Below are 22,703 nucleotides of genomic sequence, written 5' to 3'. Positions count from 1 at the left end.
GCTTTGGAATCATGAGAATCCTGCTACTAATATTGCGGCATAGAAATGCATAGCCTAATCTGCAAACAAAGGATATATATATATATATATATATATATATATATATATATATATATATATATATACTTTGATAGGACAAACTATAGGAGAAATCTCACATCCTGAGGAATTATTACAGGCGTGCGTGTGTGTGTGTGTGTGTGTAGGTTCAGGATGCAACGGGATTATTGGTAGGAGTGTTGGAGGCAACAGGAAACGATCTTTGAAATTCATCATTTCAGGAGCTCTTCATATCTCAAGAAAAGCAAGACAGGGACAGCTAATGGCATTCCCATGATTCATAATGTTCATGCGTGCTACCTGATATTCTGGGTGCGAAAAAGGCCTTACACAGTTGTGTGCACAAGGCGTAAGGTGTATGTAAAGGGAGTAAAAGCCGGCAGGTGTCTAGCAAAACAGGTAACCGTTTTTAGTTCTTCTGTAAATAAATAACATACGTTTTAAGAGTTAAAGGAAAATGAGAGCGGGCAGATTGGCGGAGATAACAGCAAGGCAGGAAGTTGACCTTGTTTCTAGGCCTGTGTATAGAAATGGACGAGGTAAGTGGTCAAAACAAGTGATCCTATTCAATGTTCCTGTGCGAGTGAGCGTGTAGAGATGTATACGCCGACCACCTCAAAGATGGCGCTAACAACTTTGGTAATGTTTCGCTTATCGGCTTCGTCGGGCAAGCAAATTTGATGATAAAAAAACGGCATTTTTGAGAAAAGTCGATTAATGCGAAAACATACAAAAACTCCTTCTTAAAACATACGATACCCTTAGAAGTGACCTTTTTTAGGCCCTACAACGGCGCAAAATTTAGAAAATCGCTTAGTAATTCGGCCTCTCTAGAATATAAGTGCAATTAAGTTTATCAAAAAAGACATAATCTTTGTTCATTTTTTTAATCGTTCGTTTTTAATCGTAATTTGTTTAATTGTAAAAAGAAAAAACGCAGGATCATTTTTGAAAAACATGAATGTTTTCAAACTGCTTAGTAAACGAACCTAACATTAGGATGGAATTCGAAAAGTAAAGGTGAGCTTCATCACGAGATACCGGCATAGCCGCAAGCGGTAATGGGTTAATAGTAGGCTAAAATGGCCTAAATCTCTAGTAAAATTATGAAAGTACTGAAGCAGTCTAAAACGGGACAACGACATAATCGGAAGCGAACTGGAAGCGATCATCTGCTAAACAGGGTCATAGAACAATTGTAACAGATTTGGATTGACCTTGTTTGACAAAATAGTAATAAAATAGAATTGTCTAACACCCAGTGCAAATCTTATACGGGCAACAAACAACTAAGCGCCTAAATATTCAGCAGTACGTGGTGCTATGCTCGACTACACGGGTCATTCATTGCAAATAGATCAGCGAAAGCGATTTAAGCTATTTCAGCGCGGAAGTAAAATTATTTCAACAATACGATGTCGTTACGACGACTGGGTCACTGTGGGCTTCGCGAATCGCTGAAGATAAGCGCTCTGTCGGCCAGATGCCGCGATCCTTACAGATCTTCAGAGACCGCTCAATATAAGATGCGTTGGATAACTAAAGGGTACATAACGAACATAGTCCACGCATTTCAAACGACCGAATTTAAAATGGAAGTATAATAAAAAAATACCAAATAGTCATTGAATTTTACTTTTTCATAGAAATAAATAAAGATTCAATGATATAATCTTGACGGCGTAATTGGAACGTATGCTAATCAGCCTGATAAAATGTTACCACATCGCTCATTCGTGTTATAAGCAAATCTCTCGGGTGGGGATTACAGTGAATTTGGCTTTTAATTTCGGCATATAGAAATAAGGCTCTTATAAGGTTTCTGTTTAATTGTTGAGAGACGATGCCAAAAAAAACACTATAAAATGATATGAAGAGAAGCATATCCATGGTAGAACTCAACGCTTCTGTACAGTAGATACATCTGCCCCGCAACGTATCGTCATTACCTAAAATATAGCTATATAGATAATTGACTGATATCATCGGAGTTAATCGTGGTCAAGTGACTGATAACTACCATTCAGATCATCATACATACATACATACATATATATATAAAAATCTAACAATACTGGTGTATTTCGTTATTCTTGTTTATTTTTATTTATAACGACAAAACGTTGTTTTTATTTATTCAAATACTGCTAGTAAATAAAGTATAATAATGTTGTAATTTTGTGAGTTCGCGTCCTCATTTCTATTCGCATGTGTATGGCCAAAATGATATATTCTTCTATCCTTCCATTGATGTTCTAAGAGTATCTATTTACATGGGGAAAGGGGAGGACTGGGCCGGGAATGCCTACCGAGTTGTATTTAAGCCCACATTCTTCTTTTTTAGCGCTTAGTCTTTGTAATTGGGTTCTGGTTGTCAACACAAGGGCTCATTGGATTGAATGGTTACAATCAGCTGTGCTGGGTAGAATAAGCACTGCAGATATCGTCCTGATGATAGCATATCACATGTGCAATTCTTACCATATATGCATTAATAAATTCACTCTTTGCATTGCCGTTATTATCAGACCCAACAGACACGCTCGCTACAAAAAAATATATATATTATGAAGTTGTAATTCCAAGGTGATTATAGTCCGACTCAGTATATAAGGGGCCGTCTCATATCCAGTGTATCGCAATAAGCCGATCGCAAGTTGGCAGCAGCATTTGATGCGAAGAGCTGGATCAAGCCCTGAGGAAAGGCTAAGATTTATAAAAAATAATGCTGAACGCTAGTACATGCTAAGAAAAGGCGTCGACCGGTTTGTGGCAGGTGCCTAGGCATAGGCGACAGAAATACGACCAAAGCGGGCATCGCGCTTGTCGTTCTCTCTGCCCGCTTTTTAAGAATACTCCAAGGCTGTCCTTGCGATCGACATACCGCTGTTCCACTATATCACGCCCTGCAGATGGAATTTGTCACACATACCCAAGGCAGGCCATACCATCGCTACCTTCTGAAGGTAACCTTACATGGGTTACTTTGTGAGTCGGCAGTTTGGGACTTTTTTAGGCGAGACTGGGTCTGCAGCGATCTTAGTTCGACGTAGACGTAGTTCGAAGCCCAACTGTTTGAGTGGTTTCCGCAAGCAGCGGCCCTCAGCCTCTTTGAGTATAACGCCCGTGCCATAGAAGAATGAAGACTGCTACGGTTTTGTCTACAAAAACGCCACATAATATACCGGCTAGGATTACCGCTATGACATCAGACAAATATGTACATATTGTATTATATTGTACGTATATCGACATAGCTTATTCCCCCCTCTGCAGCTCTATTACTACGCCAATTCTATTATGGCTTCTGTTCAAGGATTTCTAAAAAGGAATTTTAAAAATGATAAATCATTTCTAGACGGTCTCAAACCTCAGCAGTTTTGTCCTGTTAATCTTAAATAAACTCATACGAGAGCTCGGAAGTCTTTTTCCAACTAAAAGAATCCAACGTATAGCCCAGCATTAGGCACAACAACTATCTATCGTTTAGTCACCGTTTTTAAAGCATCTAGAAAAATTCTGTACTAACGAATATGCCTTGCATTACGAGGATGCACGAAAGCATTATGTGCTGCTACCCACTAACCACTGCGCTCAGAATGTGGACGCCATCTGCATACTTGGGCTTACCCACAATGGGGAACATCTTCTGCATTGTGGACAAGCTAGCAATCGTTCCTGTCACTGATTTCTGTATAGACGAGGAATAGTTTCTCGACGCTGGGAAATCATGGGCCTGTCGCTGCGTCCTTTAAAAAGTTTAGGGGCAAAAAGCACCGATCCAGTCGCTTGGCTTATTATCCGCGAACCGTTCTTGTCTAATTTTTGTGCCAGGTTTTCACTGACGTCTTCGGGATCCATCCGAGCAATCGTGGGCCCAAACACATCAAATTTAGTAGCAGTTCCAAGTATTATTAGAAATGCAATTTTGATTAGTCGGTGCCTTCCCCGTTCTTGTATATAAGAATGTACTTTTACTTTGGAAGGGATCGCGCACTTAATCGGAATGCAGTAAGCCACAGGTTTCGAGTAGGTAATAACATCGATAGTTTCAATAAGGATTCGTTTAAGGCCGGAAGATTAAATAACAGGGGCTTCTCATTCATATTGTAAAGGCGAGCATCCTTTTTACACTACGACGAGTTTATGATTTCGTTAGAGAAAGAACAGGTTTCTCTCGAGTGATACACAGCTAGTAGCCGAAAAAAAAAAAAGAAAAAACTAGTAATAAACCTTGGTGAGGTTCCTGACCGCAAGCTTTTTGCAAGGGTCGATCAGTCCTCATTAATAATACAGTCCCTCGTTATCTGCTTTGTCTGCGAAGAAACACCATCGACCTGTTTTGGCGTATCTACTTTAACGACAACAAAATCCTTTCAGTTTTGGTCTCTCTTTCCTCAATCAGTTACCCCAGCTCATATCCCTCCTCTCCATTTAACATCACCGCCTATTTTTCCAATCGGGTAAGTTCCACAGATTCCTCTATCGTCAAGTAATTCAATCATTATGACATTCGGCAAAAATTCATATGTTTGACTTCGCGGAAGTTATTACGTTCTAATACATGAGAAGAATGGATACATCAGTAGAATGAACCAGATTAAGAGAAAATAGCTTGCCATGGATGGAAAAACACCGCCGATTTTGCTTCGATAGGTATTTCGGCTGACTTTGCGGTGTCCGTATCGATTCGTACGTATCGATTAATATACGTGGCCGTCAAATACTATGATGCATAGGTAAGGAGACCTCAGGTTATCTTTTTGTTGTTTATAGGTATGTATTTATTTTCACATGTGCCCAGCCCATGAAACATAAGCTGATCTAGTTGCTGTTCTTTCACTCGCTACAAAGAAATTATAGGATAGCACAGCCCCGTAATGGGTAATGGTCAACAGGATGTCCTGCGAGGCTGACCTCGCTAATTATCTTATTAATTTTCCTCAAAAGCTTAGTCGAGTCTTTTGCTTGACTTACCTAAATACATCAGCTATAGGCCAAAGGATCTGAATACACTGCACTTCTATCCTTTGCAGATATCGCTTAATAAATGACCCAGATATCAAAGTGTCCACATCCATGGCGTTTAAAGCCAAAGACTTTACCCAAAATTTGGTTTTTGCTTAGAAAGATCTTTCTATCAATAATAACTATATCAGTAGTCATACTATCAGCGCACCTCCGATTTTGTTACACCCAGATGATATTAGTTACTGTTTTCGTTTACTCAGTCAGAACGATTCAACGGAAAAAGACGCCGGACAGTCACAAAATCAGCTTTTCCTATTGTGAGTGCAGCTCTAAATTCGCGATTCTAGCAAAGTTTACATACACTTTCAGAGCCTATTTTTCATAATTTGTAAAGAGCTCTGTTGTAAACATTGTTTGACGATCAATCAATCCTCTCGCGCTAAAAAGTTGAAAACATCATTGGTGGCTGTTGAAAAAGAAACAAAATGTATCTATTGTATGTATTTATTTGCTAAGTTCAAATATCTTTTTCCTCTTGTGGCAATCAACAGCAGCTACACGATACGATAGAGTTCAGTTCAACGTTATTGTTTGGCCTCGTAGCCAGAGATGCGTGGTCTAAAACCACTACACTTTATCGTCTGAGCAATGCCGCTGGTTTGGCCACTAAAGCTCTAACTTGTTATTATATATATATATATATATATATAACAAACAGAGCCATTTGGTTTTCTAACTCGAGTAACTGGCCCTTCATCTCTTTTACTACCAAGCAAAAAAAAGGGCGCTGGCGAACGTATATCGTGAGTCTGCGAAGGAGGTTGCTGAAAACGGAAAAGAGCTAGCAATAACTGGTCCTCTCGAGAAAGATAATCTCTTGGCTTTCTCGTGACGGCTAGACACTCCGTTGTGTTTTGTATAATTGATGGTGCTACTACTGTCATAGAGTCTTCCGTCCATGCTTCCATATAATCACGTAGGTTTGGATAGCCATAGCAGTGTAAGCGTACCATTTGGACGGTGTCACTATACACTAACGATTGCGGCCAACGAAAACAATATCTGTGAGGTCGAAAAATCACCGGAGTGAATGAAGACCGAGCGAAAAAGCCGAGCTGTGCATGATGAAAATCGTTTTACGTTGAAGTCATAAACGCACTTCGAGGCCACAGAATTTGGCACAGTTTCCAGTTGGCTTCTACACTTGTGATAGAATTTTTGAAGAAGCGGACCTATAAAATTAACAGAGAAATAACGACGAACATCCCATTAAACACTGGAAAAATGTGTGCTCAGGTCGATATTTTTATATACCTTTCCGTGCGGTCTGATGGATGGATGGCTCACACCAACTCCACGATAATCCGAATGCGATGGATTCTCTGGCTTCTAAAAGACTTCGACTCTGAGCTACCGAAACGTCGAAAATGTTCAATATTCACCGTTTTTATAGTGTTAAGAAGGTACGACTAAGGAACCGATGTATTTGTATTAACTACGTAAGTTACTCGTAGCTAGTGAAAAAAAAAAAAAAAACACCTATAGGAAACGACCCGAATCATTCATTTCCAGTGCTCTAAACATTATCACTTACTGGGGTTATTGTGGCTTGTGCTCGATACGAGTAATGCATTTTGTAAACATTTCACTTGCAGCTCTATATGGAAAACGACCTTACCCTTAAGTTTCGAATTTACCTAATTATAATGACAAAAATTGTCTTTTAACGATTTTCAAAAGGATAGGGATTGAAAAAAAAAAAAATAAAGGGGGGTGCCCGTAAAACTCCGTACATCGAAAAACATCAAGAGAATTGAACGTGTCCGATGGCGAAACGTTACTGCCAATCGCATAACCCTATTAATAATGGTAAAAAATGGCCGTGCCTCGTTGTTGATGGAGCTTATAAACTGAACTATCGTGTAAATTAACCCATATTTGCCTAAGATTAAAATTTTACCTTTTATTCATAATATTATTACGTGGACGATATTTTATACGCCAGTATTTACTATATACGGTCACTCTTTTCATAGGAAAGGTGTGTTTATTTATATAGTGTGTCAGTTATTCAGGCACGGGCACTTTAGCTACATTTGTTTTTATTTCCTAGCAATTTGTACTACATCAGTAAGTATGGTTAGTGATCGCATAACAATTGCATCGTCAAATTTGAAACCTGTTTTTATAATCCTTTGTCGCAGGATCCTCCCTTACATTACTGTATAGAGTACTCATGAACTCGTTTTTTTTCCACTTAATCACACAAATAGTGAGGTTTTTTAAAAACATAACTCTATCGACATAATTCAATTTGTTATGTTGACCTTGTTCTTGCGATCTCTGAGCAGACCTTTTGTAGAAATTGTGTCTGGAATCTATTTCATTTGATAGATCTCTTAATTAAGACAAAATGCATTGATCTATTTTGTTTATTTCAAGTAATATGTGGATTTTAAAAAAAAAAGACACACAGGTAATAATCATTATTGAATTGTCAATTTCTGGAAATATAAAATTTTTAAAATTTAAGCAGATTTTCCCGAAAAACAAAAGTTTTCCCTCTTATGCTCTGAATCATGCCATATGATCTTAGAAAAAAAAAAAAGTTAATTGACAACTATCCTTTTGATTTCGCTATGTTTCTTGATAAAAGCAGCTAATACAGCCGTGCTAAAAGTTCTTCGATAAGTACACTTTCAAGATGATTATGATCAAGCGTTTACCAAAAGTACTTAAGTTAGCCGGAACTTGAGAAGAATACGAAAGTACTCGCTTCCTAGAATAGCATTCAAACCTTTTCGGAACAAAAAAAAAAAGGTCAACATTCCGGAAATGAGATCGTATAAAACAATCAACAAATCGTTAATAGATACATCGTGAATTTGCTAAATCGCGTTCTAGTCTAGGTTTCACAAAGTCGATTTAATAGTAACTTTGTATATAAGTTAGAATCCTTGAAACATAGTTATGACGTTATTGTTCAATTCGCGCAGTATACTTCTCCAAACAGCGTCAGTTCTCAAACATTTCGGCTGAATATTTGCCCTTGTGCTTTGATCCAAGGAAATTTACACTGTTCTAAAACAAGGCCATAATTCTGGACTGTATTGTGCCGCTATCGTAACGCCTGTTTCTAAGATATAGCATATTTTAGCCAGGGTCTTCTGCCGCTAGCACAATAATAACTGTTATCTGTAATTGAACAGCATACATAATATAAAAAATAGCTTTTTTTCGGTTCCTTCATCTGTAGCTGCTTTCCTTGGCAGTCTAAGATACGCGCATAACACAGTCTCAATTCACCAAATCCATCATGAGGGGTATATCACTTCATGACTTCCACCGGTCGCAAAACAACGGTGAAGTGCAAGTGACTCTGAGTGGGTCTGAGTGGGAGGCATAAAAATTCAAGGGCATAATGGGGCAAAAAAAAACTGTTAGCCTGAACCATACCAATGGTAATACATTGATATGCATTTCAGGCACATATATCGGACGGCCAAATTATTATCTCCGTAAATATAACACAAATCATTTTCTGTTAAAATTCATTTTTTCTCTCGGTGATCAGTAATTCTGGCTTTATCGTCCACGAGTCCGCTTTATCTCAATTGAAATCCCCGCGTGTTCTTACAATATTTCAAAACCCTTTCGAATTTACTGATTTCAAAGAGGCAACAGTGTCAGTATAGAAATTTATTAGGTGGCAAGGTCCCAGAGAATTCTGCCAATTGTGTCCGCGATACGCGAGCTTCACTCTGGCGGGCCTTTGAGCATGAACAGCATCTTGCGTACCTCAGCCAACTACTGACTATGGTTAACACGAACCCCTATATTCAAATAAGCAACAATTCGATCCTGCGAGCGTGTGTCGTATGATTTTATAGCATTCAAATAACCAGGACATAGAGAAGTTAAGCGATGTGGAACACAGCGTTTCCCTTAACACTAAAATGCGTCTCTGGCTCCTACGTGCCCATTTGAATACTGTTACTGCCGCTACTGTTTCTGCTCATCTCTGGTCGCCAGGGTGCATTGGTTCGCATTCAGACCTTAGCAGCACACAATTCTACTTGTCGTCGAAGCTGAGTCGAGCTGTAAGCGTTGTCGACACGTCCTGCCATGAGCTTCATTGAAGTTTATGGAGCAGAAGCAAAACAACAGTTCCGGTGCGACACGAACCGCTACCTCTATGGCCGCTCTAGCAGCGTTAATTGAATGCACACTCAAACTGAGCCCCGTAAACAAAAAAAAAAAGCGAAAGATTTAACATAAGCTCCTTGTGGGGGCAATAAGACTGGTGCCTCGGTATAGAAAGGAAGTTTTCTATTTCACTTGGCATCTGTGAGGCAAAGAATGGTGATCTGGGCATGACAGAATAGAATAATAATAACAACAACAACAACGATTTCAGGGCGTGCTCGCCTTCGTCCATACGAAACGATCTATACTACTACTACTACTACTACTGACGTACGCCAGTAGTTTTGGAGAAAATCGCATATCATGGGGAAGGCTGGATGGGCCTTAGAACACTCTTCCCGACGAAGACGCCAGTTCAATGAAGTCTAGCAATGACCTGTTAATGATCACACTTATACACCAGGTTTAATAGGCGGCCCGTTTAATATATAGGTGCATAAGGTTGTTTAGCTACCTTCAACGTCTCTGGATTCTCCATGTTAGCCAATATCAAAGTGCGTAGGTAATAGAAATTTGTTAGCAATTTTTGAACGATCCATACCTGCTGTACTTGGTTGAATCTCTGTGGTCTCGATTGAGTCAAGCAATTTTTGCTAGTTTAGCCCATCGAGACCGAAAGACAAAGCAGTAGGTAGCCGCGGACCGTACCTAGCATAAGATCAATCTGCCTGAGATCACCGGATGGAAGAAATGCGCGTTTAATTGCGCCCGGCAATTGTATTACACAATCAGTAAGTCATATAATATACTGAATTGACCATGAACGGCCAATGAAATATGTAGTTCGAAGGCGGTGATGGTGCTAGCAGGGTCTGTTAAGGCGCTAGTGGCTGACTGGACGCAATTAGGGTATTTTCTACAGGTTGACGGCTCAGCCAACCAGTCAGGGGTCATCCTCAAAGATCGCCACCTCGACAGACGCTAAGCGATTCCTTAGTCGCTAGCCGATATATTGTCGGCTTTCAAGCAACGGCCTAGTGTTTTGCAATAGATCACAAGCAAAAATTTATAATGCAAGACTTTCATGTGGATGTCACAGACCTTTTCAACTTAGCATGAATTACGACTTGTCAAATCCCTTATAGTAAACATTAGCAATGCGGCTCGAATTCCGGCGTGAGGAAGCTCGTGCCCACTATTGACAAAAAGAAATACTTTTAACAAGACCCTTCGCTAGTATAAATCATTTGCCATTGGTTTGAATTTGCCGCTGCCGGCCGCCTTTCTGATAAGTTCTTTTGAAGTTCAAATAGTGGCTATCTATTTCGATAACGTGTAAGCGTCGACGAATAATATATGACCAATCGGTAATAACTATCGAATGAGAAATGTTCTCCTGAAAACCTTGTACGATTGCGAGCATCTTGTGTGCTTGTAAGTTTGCCTGGGCGTACGTCTTGCTAGAGCATAGGTTTCGCGTAATATTGAAATAGATGCTCGCTGGAAATAGAGGGAGTAAGATTTGGCCCCAGTTGCCGTATCAATCAGTGCCTCAGCTTTTAATCCCATTGGGCACATGAAACTACCAGAGTTGGTCTTGAAGGTTTTACCGCCAAATACCAACAGAGGCTGGCATAGGTACTTAAGATTAATTGCTCATAGCCTAGTGTATACTTTTAGCACAAATGATACTTTAACAGATAGCTAGCTTTAGGTGTGTCTCGCAGACTTCGAAGATGGATTTCTTGCTCTAGCGCTACACCAACAACAGGTCCCATCAAGCTATTTATCTTCGATTTGGTTCACCAGTTAACAGCGATTTGCTCTCAAGATTCGTATTTAACTTTGTGCATCTCCTTAGTTTCGATGTATCTGAAGAAGAACTAACTCTCACGCTGGATGATAACATCGGTCCTCCGGAGCCTAGTGGTACTAATTGATCCATGCTTATTTAATCCCACCCTACTTTCGGACGACTTAATTTTCCGTGGACCAATTCCAACGTAGAATGTCATCGATGCTTCCATCTAATTTTCTATTGTCTCTAATAAATAGAGATTCGATCAACGTCTCCCGGATATAAAAGCCCCTTACTAGAGTAGTGACAAATGTAGCAAGTATACAACGTACGCCGTGTAGTAAATCATAGTTTTGGCCAACGTGACAGCGTAGCGGCTCGAGTCTGAATTCGTGAAAGATGAACTTTATTACTAGTAACGGAGGTCACCATCAAATCATGCATCTACTATAGATGCTGCAGGTACTTTATTAAGTCTCAAAAGTCTATTTGCCTTTAGTTTGACGTCCAGAATGATTATGTTAGCATTGAATCCGATCAATAGACCTGTCAATCTCTTAATAGACGCTCCATTTATCTCTCTAATAGTAAAATCAACTAAAATGAATCAGGTAGGCTGGCAGAATGTACATTCTTATCGTACGGTATGGATAGGATAATGAAGTAAGAAAGTAGTATACTCGTTTATAGTACTTGGTAGAATAGAATATCTACCTATATGAAATTCTTGCTTAGAGCCATTATATCGAAACTCCTATTAACGGCACTTCCTGCACGCTTAGCTACAAACAGTACTAGATTAACTAACATCAATGACGAAACCAATAATCAATTGACAACTGTAAAATATGATGTGTCAGGTGAGTTGATAAACATATATATATATATATATATATACATAAATTGTTAGTGATCTGGAGCTTACCATCCTTCTCAGAGCCGTTGTGTTTTTCGTTCGAATTAACAGAAAAAAAACACTCAGTATGGTATCATCATATCTTCATCGCGCGAGGGATAATCCTTTTCATCGCGCTCAGCAGCCTCGAACACCTAATGTCGTAAGTTGTTAACAATAATACAATACGACACCAGGTAGAACCAGACCAATGCGGAAGATCTAGACTTTTAGGTCGTACACATTTTTGCATTTAGACTAGCTCTTGCAGTAGCAGAGCGTCTGCACACTTACATTAACCCAAAAAGCAAATGTCGTAAACATCCTACTTTTGCGTAAGGTCAAACCAGTTGGGGCAGTCAAGCTTAACTTGGCCCAAGGCAGTAGCTTACCGCAGTTGAAAAGATTTAGATATTGTTAGCATTCGTAGAAGGGAGAAAAATTCAGGTGGCACTAGAGACAGGTCCGCCTTTGCTGCTGTGTTCATTTTTTTAGCTGGCACTGGTCTCAATTAATGACTGGAAACTTTATAGGGTTAAACGTCATAGGGTTACTGTATTTAATTGATTTCACTTCAGTTATGAGTAGGTTGTAAACGAACCAATTACTATACGAGCATATACTATAACTGATGATGCATTCATGCTCAGTGCAATCGCCATTAACCCTCAAGGCTGCGGTAATTGTTTAACCAAGGGCTCCGGTTTTTTTTCGTGTCAAACTCGACCATCGACTTCGATTAGATTCGATGGCGGCACCACTTTTGCGCTGACACAACCATTCTTGGCCGAACCAAAATTCGACCCAACAGGTAGCGGGTCGACTGATTGTGAATTAATGTGGAAGGAACCACAACATCTCATAGACAGGACTGGGATGGCAAGATAGGCCTCGGGGGGTTGTCCTCGTCCTAAAGTCCGTTTTCGCTGAACAAGTCGTGGCAAGACCTACAATGCACCAATCGATTCTGCGTACTCAGGTGAAAGAAAAATACTTCATGGGGGAATGCTGGTAGCGCTCCTAAGAAGTACCAAGCTTTGTCAAGAATGTTGTTTAATATTTTTCGCCAAAATGGACGTCGAGTATAGGAAAATAACTCGTAGTTTTCTTTTTTTTTTTTTATCACGATAGTACACCATTTGACGTACAGCGTGTCCCGTGTTTTGCGGGAAGTCAACTATTCGTCTGCCGTAATAATCGCATACACTAGACCAAGGCCCACGTGATTTCCATTTTTTCTGAGGCTGAAGAGGCACCTGAAAAAGAAGGGCTTTGAGGTGACCGAGCAAAACCTAAGAAAACACGACAGCAAATTAAATGCAAAAATTGCATTGGCAATTGAGACAAAACGAGAGTACAAGTATTCACTAAATCGAGCAAATTACTTGGAATAAGACCATCGGAAATAATTACGCAATTAAGGCTAGCACCATAAACTACAGGTAGCTTTAAAACTCCGGGCTCGTTGTTCCACTAATTTCTGTAGGCAAATATTAGGCAAAGGTTCACCTAGAATGAGAAAAAGGTGTCCGATATTCACGAACAAAACGAATAACGTAATCATAGGTCAGGCTCACATGAGCCGGGACACTTACATCAAGATAGTAAACGAAGCCTATTGGAACTCATCCGACAACTACGTTATATGAAGCTACTTTAAGGCTTCGAACAAAACTCGGTCAACAAAAAAAAAATCGATTTCGCAGTCGTATTCATAGATGGAAATGCCGTAGGAACTACATATATAGTTGGAACATATATTAAAGCGGCAAGACGAGCCAGCTACTGAAATACAGGTGGTCTCTGTAACGTAACGGTATAAAGTCAACATCCATAATTAGACGGAAACTACCTACACAAACCTCGAATGGTAAGCACGCTACACGTGTCCGTTACTCTCTATCAGCTTTCAAGTTCTGCTGTCTACCATTAAAATTACAATTTATAGTGATTAATATCGATTAGTATCGGTCCTTCAATTGTCTTCTCTGTTCTGTTTTGTCTGCTGTGCTGGTGTTCATGATATAACAGGCCCTATCGGCCGACATCGCAACCGCCTCAAATGATTCACCGTTACCCCGCTTACTCGTCCAGTCTACGAGAGACGCATGAGTGTTAATTGTTCGCTCCGAAGCAACGGAGTAAAAACCAAGGTAAGATTACAGGCTCTAGTTTTTGCCCGCCTTCATCGGGACACAAAAGGAAGGAACGATGAAGCTAAATTTTCGACAGTCTGAAGCGATTCTTCTACCTGTGCTTTTACGTAAGTGACGAGAATTGTTTTAGGTACTACTGGTTTTGTATGTGCGCACAAGATGAGCCAGAAATCACTGGGCAGTATCAAACAATATTAAAATCATTCAACAGTTGCCTATTTCACACATGTTTATAGTGACAAATTATTGTAATAAACAACGAGTTTAACTGTGTATCCTAATGTAATTTTACAATGTGGTAAGGATAAACTATATGATATTCTGAGAGGAGACAGAAAAAAGCTTTAGAAGAGACGCACTGGTGTGATACGGTTTCAGCGTATACTTCTAAAGCTATGGCATTATAAGATATACAAATATAGAAATAGTATCACGGTGTTCCCGTTAAAAATTTGTTACTCAGATCCGTTTTCTGCATATCAATGAATACGATAGAGAGCGTATGTAGTTGTGCGTTTGAGTTCAGAGTGTACTAGATACAATTACTATATATATATATATATATATATATATATAGATATAAGATATTTAATACCATGACTGAGTTCAAATGAGAGCTTTGTTAGCGGCATCCCTCGTTAGAGTTAACGCATGCAATATTGTGCAACGACGTATAGGTCATGCTTACGGAATCGGCGAACGGAACTCTTTTTACATAGTCTGTGCTATACAATAGGGTCAACTATGTAAACTCTATCTATTTAATCAAGCTAAATCGAATATAAAAGGGAACAAGGCTTTGTGAGATAAATCTTTAGATTGCAGACCTTTTGGATCAAAACGCTTTCGCAAATCGTCAAAAGTATTTGCTCCTATCTAGACCGTTTGCCTTTTTTCATCAAACGACGGAAAACGTGTCGAATCTATTCAAACCCTTCGTGTTTCGAGCAATTTCTTTTGTGCATCGTTCTTCTGGATTTAGGACTTATACAGCTTTTGAAACAAGCCAGTCATATAAGAACTGGCTTAGTATGATAAGTTAACAAAGTTGCACCTCAACAGAGAATCAGCTCGTTTATATGAACGGGATGCTCTAATACAACAGAACAGGATAAAACAGCCGCGTAGGTCGACTTCGTACTACGTTTACATGCAGAAGACGTACGTTCTATCAAATCTAATCTTAGATTTGGTCAAAAAATATTTGACCTTTTGTCCGCTTGTATCCCCCCGCCCCCGCCCCCGCCTCCGCCCCCCCAAAAAACCCTAAAAAAGTTCTTATATTGTAATTACTGGACAAGTACAAGTTCTTGGCATTTATCAGTATTTGAGAAAATAGGTGACGCTATATGTATGATGGGGCATTTCATCGGCGCTATGAATGGAAAGACGACCAGCAGCTTTTTAACTACACACCCCACTGTGTGGCTAATGCAATCTATCTAATTGAAACTGAATTGCTAGCTTCAAGTTCTACGTTTTGAACCGTCATTCACTGCCTTCGAAGTATCGTCTGATGTTTACCGTAAAACTAGGTACTTCAAAATGACCTAAATACATGCTAAGTTAATAGTTTGGCTTTTTCCGAATAGAACTGAAAGCGATCAACTTTCTTCTCTGGGGCTGCGTGTTCGCCTGAGTACCCATCGTTCAAATACATTTAGGACACAGGTTAAAGGTAAAACTAATCTAGTAAAAAATTAGATAGCTATTGCTAAGGTAAGGATCACTAGTATCTAGGCTTAATTGTCGATCCACAATGGCACGTATTCTACTAACAGTTGTTTTGCGTACAGAATATAGGTGATGAGAGTTAAATATGTGGATTCGATGGTACCTGTGCGATAATATTTTCGAAAAATTTAGTTCGAAACAATGCTAACTAGGGCTGGTTCCTATTTATTTTTGGAACTTACGACAGGTTCCGTTCTATCTATATAGGAGCAGATATATACCGGCACACTGGACAGTTGCTATTTCACATCAAACTAAAGCAACTGTAGTAGAGTGTCAAGGATCCCAAAATAACCACTATATGCGCCAAGTGTACTGTGTATAGAAGAAAGTTCACTTTTTAATTGAGCATAAATACGTGCACGCAATAGGCGCAGATGTTCCACCGGGAAAGTATTTGTTCTGCCGGTGTATATTGCAATCCATTAACCTTGTACCTGGCTATTGTTAGATACAACCGCCAACGAGTTGTCGCACCCCCCCCTGCCGTACTATCTTTGTAGAGCTATTGGCCCTAATTAACTTAGAGCAGTATCGCCTGTCTATTTTGCCTTTCGTACACGGGGCTTTTCTTGTAGTTGACGCTGACCGTTGCCGTTTGTCTGCTCAGGACAGACTCTCGAGACACAGACAGTGACATCTTCTATCGGTGTATTGTGCCACTTTCTTTCCTGTAGCAGCCGGCCAATGGTTTTAAACAAATCATTAATTTCCATACCGCATTGTGTACGCTTGCCGGCGGCCGGAAAACGCACGACAATGCTCTCAAAAGGCTTCAGACGTTGAGTTGGCCGCCATGGTCTGCATCGAAGGAACTTTAACCCATTCACACGCGCACGTACTGCGTAGGGCCATACTATGTTTTATCAAAGCTACCTAACAGCACAGATCAGCCAGCTAACTGTAATTATTTATTAGAATTCATGTAAACACAGTGCTTGCAATCAACTAGCGACATTTACTTAGAAAAAATTGGACCGAATATTGAATAGATAGCAAAGCTAAGTCGTGAGAACTTTCAGAACAACAGCATATACGTATATTATTTGTCTTATAAGAGCTCGCAGCCCCTTTATGCAAACATATAGCACCAACTTGACACGAAGCTAACATGGTCTCCGCGGCCGTAAAAGTTGATCGAAATATAAGGCAAAATCGTTTAACCGCCATTTTCGAATTCTTCTAAGTGTATCCAATTGGAAAGGCGGAGAGATAAGGGTTCCTCGGGATGACCACATTGAGCGGCTACTGAAGTTCTGGTACCATAACCATAATGCTTCTGGTAAAGCTACCGAGTCTCCTAGTTTTTAAAGAAATATCGTTTCTAAATAAATCCCTTGTCAACTTTTATGAATCGTCGTTGCTGCCGGGGACGAAATAAGTTTCGCTATTGAATAATTTCGATATTTTGTGAACGGTGATGTAGAGCAGAGGATATTGATAGTTTCTTTCGAGAAAATCCAGGAGCCGAATTTTCTTAAACTTTTTTGCCATTTTTTATGAATTCTTAATTGTTTAAATTTCTTAGTCTGCTACCAACTCTGCTATAATTAGTTGTATATAGCTCATCTGTAGGTTACACTTACTAATATCGCCGAAAGTGCAGTTGCAGTTGAAAAGTTCTCTGTGGATCAAAGAAGAAATGCGTGTGAAGATGAGTATTGGATGGTCTTGATCTTGCAGTTTTATCAGATCCAAATATAGCTGAATTGAAACTATAATTGAACGCGAATTATGATGAATGATGTTTATATTGAATAAAAATACCCGTAAGGAATAACACTTAGCGCATGCCAGCATGACATAGCCTTGGAAATAACTCATAGAAAAAAATTCCAGATTTAAACGGAATATATATGATTTGTTAGGCTGCACAACAAGCGAACAACGTCTGCTATTTTTACATATGCGCTTACTGCATAAATAACATTACGATAGACCTTTACTTCGGCTGATTTATTACCGTCTGCTGCTATCCCGTAGAGCTATCTACAGGCCCTGAATGAGACTTCGCATTGAAATTGAGGTCTGCTTCGGGGAGAAGAGCTACATCTACTCCTAATCAACAAGTAGAACGTTTATATTGGGCCAAATATCATGGAAATACCACGAATCACGAACGCACAAGTCAAATACGAAAGGCTTAAGGACACCGGCATACCAATCTGCTGTGTCGTGACAACTATACCGCAAAGAATAGATAGTTATAAGAAGTTGTATGACCCATGTTCCACCTTCCCGCGAACGAAGACAGAGCATTTCATATAGATTCTACAACTGTAGATCTACTACAGAGACATTGCAGAGTTTATCAGTGTTTCGCAATGTCGTAGGTCCGACATACGTTCATCAGCCCAGTACGTGGCTTCACAGGAAGTTGAACAAAACTTGTATACGATTATAAAGCATATCGAATATAACTGTGCTCGCCTTGAAGCGCTGTCAAACTCTGTCTTCTAGCTTAACAGAAAAGCTTTGTATCACAGACATGAGAATCGTCTTCGAGCGACTATGGTGTTCGGCATAAGAATACAGTTGCTGGCGGATGTCACGTGCTCTAATTGCAACGATAACCACGAATTAAGCTACGACTACCAGCTTGTCAGGTAGTGACATAGGCATTTTTTTTTCGGGGCGCAATGGACGCCGTCAACACGCCCAGTGATAAGCGAGCCCATGCGAAACATGGCTAATATCTAAGTGGTAATCGTCCAGTCAGCGAAAGAAGCCACAGCTAGTGCGATTGGCGAGATCAAATGATATATACTAGAGTGTAGCTCCGTTTGACAAAACAGGCCGTTTTTCTGAGTTACAAAGCAGACCACGCTCTCAGCATGCCTCTTTGCCTATGTCACGGAGGCCAACGACGACAGGTCAACTTGAATCGTAGCTGATTGTTATGGGACACCCCTTGTCACTCCTATAGCCGCTGAAAAAGGTATTATAATCAAATAATAAGAAAGGAAAATTAAATAAAACAGCACGTCCGACTGGTCCTCTGATAACGAAAGCCATGCGGGTGGTTTGCAGTACTTAGTCGGCGGGTTTTATTCAGCTATTTATCAACTATAGCTCACAATACTCGTCAATATAAAATACAAGACAGTTATATCATACATGGACGTATGATATAATTGCTTTATGATATAATAGATGCTTTTGTGTCTGATTCTGTTCATTTGAAAGAAGTTCCGTAACGGGGGGCTTTCCATCAACAATCTTTAGGAAACACTAACTAACACATTTACTAATAATACATGTTTGTGCTATTAAACAAATTTAATCGTAGAAAAAAAACTATTCAAGCAGTTTTGTTCATGTTTCCTATCAGGACACGTACACTTAGGCCTCCATTCGTGTTCCACAGGCGAGGTTGCGATGATTTCTAATTCTAGCTAACCAATGGATATAGAAAGTGATATTTTTTATAGCTGCCGATAACAACCACGAACAGTCAATAACGTAATGCAATATACTGAAACCACGGCTACCCTGAAAGGAATACATTTCGACCTTAAATCATTCGCCAATAAAACAGAGAGACAACCGTATAGGTGTAGCTTCGGCTATAAATGCGCCATTGGCAGTAATCACTGGACGTTGTATCAACTTCCAATAGGAACTGTTAATGGTCGCATCGGCCAGTAAGGACCTGTAGAGCTGCTCGTAGTCCCCTTTGGCCTTACAACCTCGGATGTACAGTTAGCCTAACCTGTTGTAAGTTCGTTCACCGCCAATTCAGTATGGTAAACCTGTGATACAGGTATTATGCAATAGTACACTTAATATTTCTTAACAAAGTTTCGTTGACATTTAGTGAACATTCGCTGACTTTGCCCGCGTAGACTGCTTCCGAATTTTGCTCCTAATTTATGTAATGCAAAATATGTACATAACTATAAACTATATTACTTTACCTAAATCAATCAGAGATCCCGTAAATAACTATAATGCATTCTGCTAGTTTGCCTCGAACTGTGAGAATAGGTACTTGAGTGACCCACCGAATGTATGAACGAGATTCGTACATTGCTACTTCAGTCCATAGTTTACTAACGATCGCCTTTCTCATATACCGCGCAATGGGAATGTGTATGTATATTTAGCAATAATCAGGTTAAGTGTGCCGCATCAGGATGCACATCTTCTACGACAATTTTGCAGGCTCGTTAACCTGTGAAGGTAGTCGCGGTGGGCAACAGTGGTGGAACTCCTGCGGAGGCTCGGTACTTAAGTCAGACTAAGTTGGGCGTGCACTCCTAACTGGTTTTAGATAGCGGTATTGCATTGCCATTCAGTGCCCGCCTTCATTTCCTGCACCCCAGTATTTGTCCCTCAAGCCCACTGGATAGGCAATGATGTTAGCAGAATGGCATTATGTAGTGGGAAACGATCCGTAACAATGGAAACCAGGGACTTCGCCACTCGATGTGTAAACGTTGTTCCGTTGAGTGTTTAAATACCAGAGTCAGTGGTTTCGACCAAAGTGAACAAACTGAGCGTGGCTTCGCTCACACAGGAACAAGGGGAAGGAAAAGTGCGGTTCCCTGTAAATTTCCATAATTCTTCCACGGCATGGCCCTTAAAGGTTCTGCTGTAAACGACATCTTTCAAACAACGCTATGCTGTCAGATCCATGTTTAATCTTTTGTTTAACATAACACCTACGGCTACATTATGGGCATTAGTGCAGGGTATTCACTAATCGTGTACTAAAATTTGGCTTTGTGCAAGAGCGCAGGAGGCAGGAAAAAGAACAAATTGTCTTTGAAACTGAAACGTAAAAGTCATTCTAACCAGCATCTGAGTCCTCTGAGTAGATGGAAGGTGAGAGGTTTTTTTAGAGAGCAAAGTTTCACCAATGAAAATATGAACGGGTAAAGTTTTTTCCGATCAATTCCTGCAGTACTCAGACATCGAGCTTTTTTTTTTTGAGACACTGAGCTTTCTTCAAATGGTTTAAAACTCTTGGATATGGATGAATATTTAGTTCCTCATCGCTACTCCTAGATAGTTGTGCTCAACTTCCACAGGAATTTCAGCAATTTTTTTCTTAACTGGTGGATTACTACAAGGAGTATTTTTCATGTCGAAATTTCCAAAACAAAAGTAACTATTCTGATAACCTATTTCGATCATAAATAACAGACGTTTTTCATGGACCTCGATAGCATTTGTGCCTCTACTGCAATAAAATTGTATAGCGATTTTTTTTGCGGACATTTCAGCCGTACTTAAGGCGCTCGATCTTGAATTTGAATAGAGGAATTCTAACAATATTAGCACCCCAACTATCACCCCAAATCTTCGTTTTCAGAGAGCACAAACGCTGACCCAACGCAACTTATCTTGCCTGCAATATATGATTTCAAGGCCATCTAGCTTAAAAAGTGGTCATACGTTGTCAATAACCCAATGTTTCGTTTCCAAATGAAATGTTTCTCACCCCATGTATGTTAAGAAACATTAATGTTATATAGCTCATACGAACGTGGTATTTATCTAATATAATAATAATAATAATACGGTTTAAACAAATGAACATCAAAAAGGTTCTAATTTTGCCAAATTGATCCGCACATCTACACGTAATTCACTTAGAAAAGTCACCGCTATACGTAGTAGTAGCAGTATGATTCCCATTAGCCCTTTTCCCATTATAAAATAATATTAGCTTTGTTTTTATATAATATAAATAATAGTAGCGATGCTCTTTATTAAGCGTCATATACTGCCGAAAGGCTCTCTGTAACAGTATTTAAGCCTTTTATGTGCTTCGTTCACACATTTCTCAGATTACAAAATGTTGTTCAAAATCTAGGTCCAAAATGTAAGGATGCCAGGTATAAAAAAGCGCCTTGAACACAGCATTTTTCTAAGGTAAAAGGCCATGGAAACATGCAGAGACAAAGAGTTGGCGGCATGGTCTTAAAACTGAAAGTAGTCTTCTAAACGTGCTAGATTTGAAAGAAACGGAAAAAACGTATTCCACTAGAGCTTGTGAATTCAGCGGGTATAAGAAAAATTAACTTGAGGAACTACAAACAGACATACTATTATTTTATCTGATCGTAACCCTCTAATACTGCTTGTTCAATTCTAAAGATAGTAGCTCGTTCAACAGTTCTCTTACAACATAGACCAAAGACCATACATCGCAAATATATGCCACCTAATTCTACTATTATCTACCTTGGGAAAATATGTCGGAGTCACCTGTCGCTCTGGTAAATATTATAGATGCCATTTTTTACAGATCCTTCTTAGCACACACAGTTTGAGCAACAAATATATATCTAGGATTCGTTTCTGTGCCGTCGATTCATAATAATTATTTCCCTTCACCACCACCGGTGACACTAAACCCTCTCAAAGGCAAATACATACTGCGTGCGGTCCTGCAACCTACAAAGAAAAGGACCTGCGCAAAAACTTTGCACGTCACCTTTTTCTGTTCTTAACATAATACCACACGGAGACGCACAATTCTAAAAGAAGTCTTCTTCACATTGCCCCTTAACAGATCGAGTGTGTAAATAGATTTTGGTCGAGCTTCTGTTAAACAAGTGCCGTTCGCTCAGGCATTGTTCGGGATGGACTTGTGGGTATGGGCTTTTTGTCCTGCATCCTAACCTTCAGTGTCCTTTTTACAGTGTTTGTTATAATCGCACAAACGCACCAAGAACAAAACAACTAGAGAGAATAGAATTAATTATTTACTAAAGTTATAACACAAAACTTCCAAAACATAATTGATAATAAGTTCAGTGATTCGTATATATAGCTTCAAAGAAAAAATGAATTTTTGGACTGACACAAGACTGTACCGGCCGATGGTATCTGGAATCAAGGATTATGTATTTTTTCTTTTCGAAACGTATTTAAAGGTTACGCATTTTTGGTCTAGTAGCTGTCACGCTGTTCTTTTTCTCACGTGACAGCA

At 39.6% G+C, this 22,703-nt stretch overlaps 1 protein-coding gene across 2 annotated transcripts in view; it reads left to right on the top strand.

Moving 5' to 3' along the window:
* Positions 1-2,225, top strand: part of LOC111243096 (QRFP-like peptide receptor) — a 79,997-nt gene extending 77,772 nt beyond the window's left edge. Inside the window, exon 9 of one of the 2 annotated variants that reach the window (XR_015317911.1) lies at positions 282-2,225. The gene's annotated coding sequence lies outside the window, so the exon portion shown is untranslated. Of the gene's footprint in view, positions 1-206 lie in introns of both variants that reach the window. The other variant, XR_015317905.1, reaches the window with a different exon arrangement.
* Positions 2,226-22,703: the final 20,478 nt, after the last annotated feature.

The sequence above is a fragment of the Varroa destructor genome, unplaced genomic scaffold, assembly GCF_002443255.2.
Source record: "Varroa destructor unplaced genomic scaffold, Vdes_3.0 BEIS01000001.1, whole genome shotgun sequence".
Classification (NCBI taxonomy): domain Eukaryota; kingdom Metazoa; phylum Arthropoda; class Arachnida; order Mesostigmata; family Varroidae; genus Varroa; species Varroa destructor.
Note: the sequence above shows the minus strand (reverse complement) of the source record. Positions and strands in the feature narration are given on the sequence as shown.